The sequence below is a fragment of the Crocuta crocuta genome, unplaced genomic scaffold (genome assembly GCF_008692635.1).
Source record: "Crocuta crocuta isolate KB4526 unplaced genomic scaffold, BGI_CrCroc_1.0 scaffold95, whole genome shotgun sequence".
Lineage (NCBI taxonomy): Eukaryota > Metazoa > Chordata > Mammalia > Carnivora > Hyaenidae > Crocuta > Crocuta crocuta.
The window spans coordinates 6,702,039-6,712,859 of NW_027530971.1; the positions used below are offsets into that span (position 1 = coordinate 6,702,039).

At 48.7% G+C, this 10,821-nt stretch overlaps 1 pseudogene; it reads right to left on the reverse strand.

The window, feature by feature from the left end:
* Positions 1–7,688: 7,688 nt before the first annotated feature.
* On the reverse strand, positions 7,689–7,806 carry LOC144236294 (U2 spliceosomal RNA; annotated as a pseudogene).
* Positions 7,807–10,821: the final 3,015 nt, after the last annotated feature.

Below are 10,821 nucleotides of genomic sequence, written 5' to 3' on the forward strand. Positions count from 1 at the left end.
AAAGACTTAAAAAGCTAATGAAACCAATGGGTTGAGCAGCTTCAGGTGTCTGGGGGTGGGGGGGGAGGGAGGGGCTCTTTGTGATTATTTCCCTTTATTTTATAGATGATAAACTATATGCAGAGTTATGTTGCTTGGAAATACCTTGCCCATCTTTGAGGTTCAATAAGTGTGGAATGCCTGAATGAATAATTAGTTGCTTTCTTAGAGACACATTGTTCCTGTATGCATGCATGTAGGATATGAGGGGAAGTAAAACCCTCTGATTTCCTTCTCAGGATAGTGAATGAATTATCTGTTGCCGTGTAACAAGTTACTCCAGAATTTAGCACCGCAAGTAGTGCGCGTGGGTCAATAATAGTGTCATGTCATCCAGGAGCAGTTTAGCTGGGTGGTTCTGACTCAGGTCTCTTTTGAGGTCGCAGTCAAGGTGTTGACCAGGGCCGTGGTCATCTGAAGATTGGGTTCGGGGAGGATCAGCTTCCAAACTCATTCACTTGGCTGTTGACAGGCCTTAGTTCCTCTTTAGAGGGCGGCTTGACATGGCAGCTAGTTTTCACCTAGAGCAAGTGGTCCGAGAGAGCAAGAGAACCCGAGACTCAAGCTACCCTCTTGTGTAATCTAATCTTGGAAGTGACATAGTTCTGCTCTATTGTATTGATCACAATGCTAGTACGAAGTAGGAAGAAGGTATACATACCAGGAGGTGGGGGTGCCTGGGTGGCTCGGTTGGTTGAGCATCTGACTAGGTTTTGGCTCAGGTCATGATCACAGGGTCGTGAGATCAAGTCCCACATCGGGCTCTGTGCTGAGCGTGGAGCCTGCTTGGGATTCTCTTTCTGCTTCTGCCTCTGTCTTGACCCCACTGTGCGCACGCCTCACATTCTCTCTTTCTACCCTTCTCTCACATAAAAATAAATAAATAAAATCTTTTAAAATATATGTCAGAAGGCAGGGATTATCAGAGCTGTTGTGAATGCTGACTGATACCCATGGCTATTTTATTTATTTATTTGGAAGGTTTTAGAAATTTATTATCTTATCTTAGTAATTGCTATACTCAATGTAGGGCTTGAACTCATGACCTTGAGATGAAGAGTCACATGACTCTTTTTACTGAGGCAGCTAGGTGCCCCCACTGATGGCTGTTTTAAACATTTGCTTAGTCGGGCCGCCTGAGTGGCTCAGTCGGTTAAGCGTCCAACTTCAGCTCAGGTCATGATCTCACAGTTCGTGGGTTTGAGCCCCGCGTTGGACTCTGTGCTGACAGCTCAGAGCCTGGAGCCTGTTTCAGATTCTGTGTCTCCCTCTCTCTCTCTGCCCTTCCCCTACTCATGCTCTGTCTCTCTCTCAAAATTAAATAAAACAAAAAAAATTTGCTTAGTGACCCACTCTTGGAGGATACCTGTCTCAGAAATCTGGGCATTTTACTAATAAATACTGGGAGGACAGATGCCCTGTACCACCAAGGTCTTGTTGGTGGGCAGGAAGTCAGGCCCAAGTCTAATTACTGCTGGCTTCCAGTTCTATGAGAAAGACAGTCTTGAAGCCATTATTATTAATTATTGAACATTTAATAAGTCTTCTTAGAGCTGTAAGAAGCATCAAAATGACCTCACTCCCAAGGGCCTGATTTATAGTAAGCCACTTCTCCTTGGAGGCTAAGTAATGTAATTTCTTTCTCTGACTGGAAGTCACATTTTCCTTGAATCTTGGCGTGCACGTATGTTCTGGAGAAATTTCTGTAGAGAGAAGCTGGCATGCACCAGAGGGGAGTCAGTGGAAGGGAGCCTTCTCTGCCCTGCTTTCTCCTGCGCAGGCAGCATGTGGGTCATTGGAGGGCAGGTAGGAAGCAGAGTGCTGTGATCTGTCTTTGAAAAGAAACCTGTTTTCTTGCCTTTTTGGACAGTGCATTGTGACCCTGGATGCCTGGTTCAGAGTCAGTGCCGGGACTGGGGAACGAGGGTTTGACAGGCTGCGCATGGCGCAGGGTTATTGTATTATGTGGAGCAGAATTGCTTTCTGTGGGCCCAGGACGTCGCCAAGCACAGGGAAGCCTTGTGTCTCGGTCCAGCAGGCACTTCTGAGTGACGTCTGGGATACTTGCTTGAGAAGGAAACAACGACCACATATGATGGTCTTTTCGTCCGCTGCCTTCTACAATCATCCAAACCATGGAGTTACGGGAGAATCCTTCCTATCTTCCCAGGGTTGCGAGCGCAAATTCTTTCCATGGCAGCTGAACTCACCAGGCCTTCTATCACTGCATCCTTCATCTCCACCTGAGATGTAAATAAACCACTTGGCCTGCCTCTCTTTTTTACTTTCATCTGCAAACCACTCTGGGCTACCTCTTCCCTGACTCAGCCTCCAACTCCTGTGTGCCTCCCAGAACGTAACACCCAAGCCCCGGCTGTGGTTAACACCCCTTCCCACATCCTCAGCCTCTTCACCGAACTCTTCTGCCTACTTCCTGCCCTCCTCAGCTACCGCTTCTCCCAAAGTCTTCAAAATGGAGCTGTATTCCACTTATATCTGGCTCAGGAGATGGAGGTCAGTGTCCTTTCTCTGCACTGCCTTTTATAAACCACGCTCTGCTCCCTGGAGGCTCATGTCCTTTTATTTGTTCATTCACATATTTGAGGGCCTGCTACGAGACAGGCGCTGTTCCAGGAACTTGAGATGAGTCAACCGGTAAGGACCGCTGCCCTCATGGGGTACATTTGTGAGTATATACTGTGTTAAATGAAAAATGCTATGGGAGGGAGGAAAGAGTAGGATGAGAGGATTCAGGATCACTGGCTTTTGGAGGGGGATTTGGATAGGCTTTACTGAGAACTTGAGCTCTGAGTAGAGACCCGGAGGAGGTGAGGGATGGAGTTAGCGAGTGGAGTGGAGGAGTGTCCTTCTAGGTGGAAGGAACAGCCAAAGCAAAGTCTTGAAGGCATCTGCCTAGCGTGTCCTGGAATAGCCCAGAAGCCAGTGTGGTTTGGACAGAGTGAGCAGTGGAGGGTTCTTGGCCGACAGCAGAGAGGGGAAAGGTCCAGATTGTGTAGGGCCTCATAGGTCACCCTGAGAACCTTGGCCATGACTCTGAGTGCCATTGCAGTGTCTTCAGCAGAAGGAAGGATGTGATTGACTTATGTGTTGAAAAGGCTCACAGAGGCTGTTGAATTGAGAATCCTTTATTTGGCTATTCCACTGAATTCACTTCCTTTTAGTTAAAATTACATAAACCAAGTGCAAACTGGTTGAAGAAAAAAAAAAAGTGTCCTGGCTTATGTTTTTGAAAAGCCCCAGGTATTTTGGCTTCAGGCTTGGCTGGAACTAGGTATTCAAATGATATTGGGAATCTGTCACTCTCCATCTCTTGGCTCTGCTTTCTTGCGTGTTAGTTTTATTCTCAAGATAGTGAAGGGATACGTCCCACAAATAAGCTTCACAACTTCAGCAGAAAGTGAGCACCTCTTTCCTGATAGCTCCAGCAAAAGCCCTGGGCTGGTGTCCCATGGGCCCAAATTGGGTCAAGTGCGGAAACCAAGCTCTGTAACTCTGATTTGCCCAGACCTGCACTAGGTCCTTCTCTTTGGAGAGTGGAGAAGGGAAGTCTTTGGTGGTTCTGTTTGTTTCAACTGTGAAACATACATACAAAGTATATAAAATGTATTCATGTAGTTTGGACAATAAAACATATCTATAGTTTAAAGAACAATAAAAACTGATGTTCCTATCCCCCAGATTAAGAGAATATTACTAATCTTTTATTTTATTCTTATTTACTTAAACATGTATTTATTTTTGAGAGACAGAGCATGTGTGGGAGAGGAGCAGAGAGAGAGGGAGACACAGAATCTGAAGCAGGCTCCAGGCTCCAGGCTGTCAGCACAGAGCCTGACATGGGGCTCGAACCCACAGACTGTAAGATCATGACCTGAGCTCAAGTTGGACGCTTAACCGACTGAGTCACTTAGGCGCCCCTTATTTATTTATTTATTTTTAAATATTTTATTTATAAGTAATCTCTGCACCCAACGTGGGGCTCAAACTCACAACCCTGAGATCAAGAGGTGCATGCTCTACCAGTGGAGCTGCCAGGCTCCCCCAAGAATATTACTATTATTTTAGAAGCCCCCTGTGTGCCTGGGGAGGGTGGAGGTGGTTTCCAAAGCAGGATCAGGATGCTGCTGAAGGAAGGAGGAACAAAGGGATGTGGGCCAAGCAACAACAATATAGGCCTTGCACGACCTTTTTCTTCCCTGTCATTTCTAACTTGCCGTTCATTCTTCTTCATTGAAATCTCTAGACCTCAACTTACTGTCTTCTCAAGTCACGCCCTCACCTCACGGTGACTCTGTTCAAACCTCCAAAACTATCAGCTTCTTGACTTGAATCTCCACACACCTTTACCTCTTTTTTAATTCAGTTGCCCTCTCCCTGGCCACAGCCCTGCACTGTAATACCCGGAAGGGTCGGGCTCTGAGATGATGCCATCAGATATCATCTTCTCCTGCCTTAGCCTCCCTCAGTCGGTCATTACTGCCCGGACCTGTTCTCTGACCACTTGTACTCCCCCACTCCTTTATTTTTATTTTTATTTTTTATTTACGTAATCTCTGCATCCCATGTGGAGCTTGAACTCGTGACCCTGACATCAGGAGTCACCTGCTCTTCTGACTGAGCCAGCCAGGTGTCCCTCACCTCCCTCCTTTATTTATTTACTTATTTTTTAATGTTTATTATTATTTTTTTATTTCTGAGAGAGAGAGCGTGAGCAGGGGAGGGTCAGAGAGAGAGGGAGATACAGAATCAGAAGCAGGCTTCAGGCTCTGAGCTAGCTGTCAGCACAGAGCCCGACGCGGGGCTTGAACCCACAAACCGTGAGATCGTGACCTGAGCCGAAGTCGGCCGCTTAACCGACTGAGCCACCCAGGCGCCCCTCACCTCCCTCCTTTAGATGGCATGGCTCATCTCATCAGTTGCTCCCACCACTTCCTTTCTTCTATTTCCTTCTTTCCTCCTTTTACACTCAGCCTGGATCATTCCATTTGTTCAGATCTGGACATGTTGAGAATTGTTGCCAGTGTAAATTCCCTTGTTCCAACCACAACTGGGGCCTCAGTGGTGCTGGGCACTGCTTTCTTTCCATAGAGGCTCCCACTCTGTGCCATGGCTGATCTGAAACTTTTCTCTGTTCCTCACAGCCCCCTCTGACCCCCATTCTACCCTCCTGTTCTGCTGATGAGAAGACAGAAGCCACCATAAAACACCTTCCTTTTTCCAGACTACAAAATGATGTGAATCCGTAGCCATTGTTTCTTGGTTGCCCCCAGTTGCCATAGAAGGGATTCTCAGGCACCCCTGGACTGTATGGCCCGCCCCCTCTGGCCTCTCTGAGACCTCGTCCTGTCCATCACCCTCCCCCATTACTGTGTCTTCACACTCCCTCTTGCCCGGCTCATTCTGTCAATAGTTAAATATGCTCAGGTCACCCTTGCTTCTTACACCAGGAGTAAAGAGAGCTTTGTTGTGATACTTCTCCCCTCCACCCCATTTCATCACCTATTTTGTGACTCCTCTTCACAGACAAACCTTTTTTTTTAAAGATTGCTTTTTTAAAATGTTTTTTAAAATTTATTTCTGAGAGAGAGAAAGAGACAGTGTGAGCAGGGGAGGGTCAGAGAGAGAGAGAGAGAATCCAAAGACAGGCTCCAGGCTCTGAGCTAGCTGTCACCACAGAGCCTGACGCAGGCTTGAACCCACAAACTGTGAGATCATGACCTGAGCCGAAGTCAGACACTTAACTGACTGAGCCACCCAGGCGCCCCGTCACAGACAAATGTTTTGAAAGAAAGGTCTGCTCCTCTTGTCTTACTTCCTAACTCCTCAGCTTGCTGCTGTCGGGTTTCAGACTTTACTAGTCGAGTCCCCTTGTGACTTCCTTCTTGCAAAATCCAGCAGATGCTTCACAATCCTTATCCATCCTGACCTCTTGGCAGGTAGCACTTGCGCTGTTGAGTACCCTCTTACTGGAAATACTCTTCACTTGGCACTCTGGAGCCAGGTTGTCCATGTTCGAATCCCAGCTCTGCCTGTCTATGGTCTTTGTAACAGCAAATTGTTGAACCTCTCTGAGCCTCCGTGTCTTCATCTGTAAAAAGGGGGTAACAGAGGTACCTATATCACAAGGTGATAGGAAGATCTGGGGAGTCCATGCTTAGACTGCAAGTAGTAAGCCTTTAATAAATGTGAGGTGCTCATGGTGGCTATCCCTAGGCAGTGTACTCTCCATACTTTCTTGTGCACTTCCTGCCTGTTCTGTGTCAATGTCTATATCAGTTGTGATCTGGTCAGGGTGAAAGGCCTGTTAGGTATTTCAAACTGAGAGACTGTAATCCAGGGAATTAATTGCATCAGTGATGTAAAACAGGAGAAGTCAAGAAGATGGTGAGATTAACCCAGAGAGAAGCAACAGCAGGAAACGGCTGTCACTGTCGGGGCCGGAGGGTCAGAGGCGATGTAGAATCTAGGGCTTCTGTGGGAACTAGAGCCACAGCTAGAACTTGCCCAACAAGTGTGGGGTCCACAGAGGGGGCCATCCCTGGAGAGGAAGCAGCTGCTGCCAGGGACGCTTATCTGAACCAGAGGGAAAGTGTTTTGGGGGTGTCGGTGGGGAGGGGGGTGGTGGGAGGAACACACTGGCTTCTCTGGTCTTTCATCAATATGTTCCATTGACCAAAATATTTTCCTTGGTGGACATGTGAGTCTAGCAGAGCCAAACAGTGTTTCTTGAGATTTGCTCAGACGGATGCCGGTGGAAAGAGCAGCTCTTTCTGGTAGCCTGTAAACCTTTGCTTGCTGCAGTGTGGAGAGTGCCTGCGGAGGAATGAGGCCAGAGAGGAAAGTGGAGCTAGGAGAGGAAGTGGGGGACACACCCTGAAGATCACCTGAGTCCCGATATGCCTGAAGCTAGCAGAGCTTCTTGGTTCCAGAAGGTCACGGATTCCCTTTTAGTGACACTTTTTTTAAGTTGTTTTTGTCACTTGACCCTTAAGAAAAATGTTGATTGAGGGTGCCTGGGTGGCTCAGTCAGTTGAGTGTCCCAACATCAGCTCAGGTCATGATTTCGTGGTTCATGGGTTTGAGACCCGTGTTGGTCTCTGTGCTAGCAGCTCAGAGCCTGGAACCTGCTTCAGATTCTGTGTCTCCCTGTCTCTCTGCCCCTCCCTCCCTCATGCTCTGTCTCTGTCTGTCTCTCAAAAATAAACAGACGTTAAAGAAAATTTAAAAAAAAGAAAAATGTTGACCGATAGATACGTTGACTTTAAAATGTGAAGCGAAGCTTGAGCTTTACTTTGGGAGGATTGAGAAGGGGTGCTCCATTCCTGTCGGTCAGCCTCACAGTCGGGGGGTGTGCCTGTGCATCAGCTAAGGTGGCAGACATGGTGTCTTCACGAGATCCTCGAAGTCCGAGGAGCCTTTTTGGTCTAGGCTGGGAAAAGCGTCATGGGCTGAGGGAGCAGCTTGAGCAAAGCTCCTGAAATGGGAAAGACCTGTGCCCGCCGGAGTTGGGTTGAGTCTGGTCACGCGTTGGAATGGGTTTTGAGGGTCTAGAGTGGGGATTAGTGAGAGAGGAGGCAGGGAGACCAGTCGGGAGGTAACCAAAGACGCGGGGCTCAGACTCACGATCCGGGAGATCATGACCTGAGCCGATGTTTAACCGACTGAGCCACCCAGGACGCCCCATAGTTTTATTTATGATAAGAACAGATACTACACTTGATCTTAGCCAAAAGGCCAAAAAGCAGTGACATAGCTTTTATTTCTTAGGCAGTCGCCAACCCTAGAGGGTTTTTGAGCAGGGGAATGTGTGGTTAGCACTTGGGACAGGAGGGACTGACAGAGAAAGAGGTAGCAGGAGTGTTAGCCGGGTGTAGGTTGGGGCTGGTGCCTGCAAGAAGAAAGATTGGGACGTGTAAAGATGACTTGTTTTGGTGTCGTGGGGATGACTGGTGCCCTCACAGAGAGGAGGCACCCGAGTTAGGAAGCAAGAGCGATCAGGAAATGGAAAGGTGACCAGGGTGCAGTGTGAGGTCAGGAGTCAGGACACAGGTGGTCTGAACCCCACCTTTGAAAGCCCACTCAGAGTTCAAGTCTTAGCACAAATGCTGCTTCTGGAAAGCTCTTCCTTATTATATAGACATGTAACCCCAGGAGATTGAAATAGAGATGGCAGTGGATGGTGCGGAAGGTGATGTGGAGACTGACAATCAAATGCAAGGGAGGAGGAGGTAGTAGTTTTGTAATAAGAAGGGTGGTGGCTTGAGGGGAACACGGGGTGAAGGGAAGGCACTTAGGAGAGACTTGAACATCAGTAAAGGTTACGGGGAAGAAGACAGATGTTTTGTGTGAAAATACAGAAATAACAGCTTGGCAAAAGCACACCAATTCATGTATGAGTAATGGGGTGTGTTTACTAGATTCTAGAGGGCTCGTAAGCTGTCTTGTGTCTGTCTTGCCCCACAGAATTCCTTATTTTGGCTGCCAGAGCAATAATCAGGAATAACTGTTCTGTTGGGGGGGGGTCTGGGGGGGNTACAAGTGCCCGTCTCCCTGCCCATCCCCCCTCCCCCCCATCCGTCAATCCTCAGTTTTTGTCAGCATTCAAGAGTCTCTCATGGTATGCCTCTCCCCCTTTCCCCCACTCTTTCCCCCCTTCTTCTCCTCCATGGTCCTCCGTTAAGTTCCTCCTAATCCTCCTATACGTGCAAACATATGGTATTTGTCCTTCTCTGCCTGACTTATTTCTGAGCATCCAACTCTTGATGTGGGCCTAGGTCACGATCTCATGGTTCGTGAGTTCAAGCCCCACTTTGGGCTCTGCGCTGACAGAGCAGAGCCTGCTTGAGATTCTCTCTCTCCCTCTCTCTCTCTGCCCCCCACCCCCATAAATAAATAAACTTTAAACAAAAAAGAAAGAAAGGGGCAAGAGGGATATGAGAAAAGATGTTTTCAGGACCCCTGTTTGTGAAAAGACACAGAGAGAGGCAAGAGAAACACACAGCATGTTTGGATAGCAGAGTGCAGACGCTTAAAAAAAATCCTTTGTCTACTGAGCGTGTGTTTGTCTGCTTAGCTCTGCTAGATGCTGAGGACGATGAGAAAGAATGAAAAAAAAAAAAAAAAAAGAATCTCCCTCGAGAGGTTCTTGGTCCAGTGGAGGAGAGATGGTTGCAATAGCATGTGAAAAGTGCTAAATATATTTATTAGCTCTGAGGCCTGGGGCACATTCCTAACCTTTTAATGCCTCAGTGGCCCCCTGTGCAAATTTTGAATGATTTGGCGGGGGTGTCCTGCAGATTGAATGAGTGTTTGGAACAGGGTCTGGCACACGGTCAATACCGTGTAAATGCCAGGTGTTTGTATCGCCTTAGAAGCTGACCCTGAGCAGGGATTTCACTGCCGGCGGTTTATGTGAGAGGTAAAGGGAAGTGAGCCAGGGAACGGAAGGCACCGTCAAAGGTAAGTTCCCAGGCCAGTTTCCACTGAGCACAGCTGGAGCTCTACCCTGGGAACCCTCGGAGCCTGTACAGAACACGCACCCCCGTCGTCCACAGCCCGGCGAGGCAGCTGGGTCTTCACACGACAACCTTTGTCAGTCGTTGGTGGAGCACCCCACGGGCGGGGTGTTTGGGCATTTAATCCCCAGGCGCTTTCCAGGCTGCCCCATGGGTGGGCAAAGTAGGGGAAGTGGTGGCACTTGGAAGTCAGGCCGGCGGGCACTGAACTGGCCAGGGCCAGCAGATATGGGTGGGCCACCCACAGTCTCGACGACGGTCGTGATGAAAGTAAGACACAGGGATAGAAGTAAGGAGTGACTGTGCTTAGGGGGACAGTGGCTTTTCCAAAGGAGATGATGTTTGAGGTGAAGGACGGAGAAGTCGTCGTTTTACAAACGGACAGAGGAAGGGACACTAACCGGAGCAGAAAAGCTAGCATGTGGCAAAGCTTGGCGGTGTCTGGTGGCATGAATGGCCCACGAGAGGGCTGCTGCGTAAGTGCAGCTTGAGAGGTAGGTAGTGGGCAGATTGCCGGCTGTGATGGCAAACAGGGAGGCCTTTATCCCGAGTGATTGGGAGGCCAGTTGTAGTTTAAGCAGGGAAGGTGCAGGGCCATACTTGTTAGGTCACTGTCACTGAGCTCTAGCTGGGATAGGATGGGTCGACTCAAGAGGCTGGTAGTCCAGGGAGAAGACTTGTGGTGGCAGCAGGCTGGGGGAGGAGGCAGTGTAAGTGGAGTTTTGACTCGCTGATTTCAAGGAGTGTACTGCTCAGGGGTTTTGTTTGCAAATGATAGAAAGCCAGCTCTCACTAACTTAATAAGCAAAAAGGTCAGCCTATGGGCAGGCTCACTTTAGCCACAGAAATGAGCTGGAATTGAGTCTGAATGTTCCTAAGGGTCCATTTCAGGCTCTCAGACCAGCTTTATCTGTGAGGGAGGGAAATGGGGCCACGGGCAGCCTCCATGACTCACATTTTACAGCTGGGCCTCCAGAGGCCGAGTGAATCTCTCGCACAGGGAAAAATCTCAAGGAGACCTGATCTGAGTGACACACCCGGCCTGAGACCAACCTCCTGGGCTAGGGGACTGAGGTACTGTGATGAGTCAGACTTGGCCAGAGGTCCAGCCATGGGGGGAAAGAGTCTGAAAGTCAGCCTCATTCTAGCTGCAGGGTCCCCGCGCAGCCATGAGGTGTACCGGGCAAACAGTAAAAGATTCCTTACAGGGGAGGCTCTCGAGTCAGAAGCTTTAGTGACTGGCTGA